Below are 1,293 nucleotides of genomic sequence, written 5' to 3' on the forward strand. Positions count from 1 at the left end.
TCTCTCTCTCTCTCTATCTATCTATCTATCTATCTATCTATCTATCTATCTATCTATCTATCTATCTATCTATCTATCTATCAAAGCACGTGATAGGGGGACGCTATTACTAGGTCCAACTTAGTGTCTATTACTTTACAGTCGCTGCATGCAGGATCTATACAAAATAACGATGCACTGATGTGAATGTTAAAATCTCGATGTGATTCTCTTTACTCAAATAAATCTCCAATCTGTTTTTGGCGCAGCTGTCTTGGAAAAAATCCTGCCAAATGTGAAAGGATTCGCGGAAATTCTCACAAAGAAACTTGGTGAAACGTGAGTATGTAATATGGTTGTAAAAATTATATTTTAGTTCCTCATTGTTACCAAGTGGCGTCGGTGGCCTAGACCTAGTGGTTGGTTAGGCTACTGAACCCGTAATCATGAGACTGCGGGTTGGGAGGTTCGAGCGCCAGCTTGGTCCAACGTTGTGTCTTTGGGAAAAGGCACCTCTCAAGAATTTCCCATGTGTCTCGAACCTTTCGGCAACACTTTGCCCCCATGGACGCCGATCGGTGACGGTGTGATATAGCAAGTAAAATGTTGTAGTAGCAATGACCTCCTTTTTGACACGTCTATTTGTGAAAGTTATAATTTCCTTTCAAAATGATTTGTGTGGCCTGTGAGGTCGACAATCAGTTTGTGTACATCAATTGGTGTATTCTTTTTTTGTGTGTGTGGTGAAATGTCAAGAAGATCTGGCATGAGTTCTGCTTTACGCTAACGCGGTGATGAGAATTCAGGTGATGGATGTGGTAGATCTATACTGTTTTCAGTTCCGATTCTAAATTCTTTTTTTTCGTGAATGTACGATCGTCACGTTCAATGTTCTCAATATGATGAAAATTTCTTAATGGTTGATTTGTTTTTGCGAAGATGAAGGTGGTATACTCTTTTACCGCATCTGCATCCTGGCATGCGAGGACACGTGATGAGCGCTCTGCGAAAGTTACGTCTCTTGAATAACCTAATAGTGTTGATAGAGGCGTTAGGCCTGTACCATTTCACCATTTCACCAGTTCACCATTTCACCATTGTTGAACGCAGAAGACTTGAAGTTCAAACATCGCCCATCTCCGTCTGTGTATTAGGTTCAAGAATACATTGTACACGTACCACTCTAACCTGTTTGGCATAATCTTCTTAAACCACACATATACACACATACACACATACATACACACACACACACACACACACACACACACACACAAGTACATGTACAGACAAACACACACACACACATATATA

Source organism: Aplysia californica, unplaced genomic scaffold (genome assembly GCF_000002075.1).
Source record: "Aplysia californica isolate F4 #8 unplaced genomic scaffold, AplCal3.0 scaffold00217, whole genome shotgun sequence".
NCBI lineage: Eukaryota > Metazoa > Mollusca > Gastropoda > Aplysiida > Aplysiidae > Aplysia > Aplysia californica.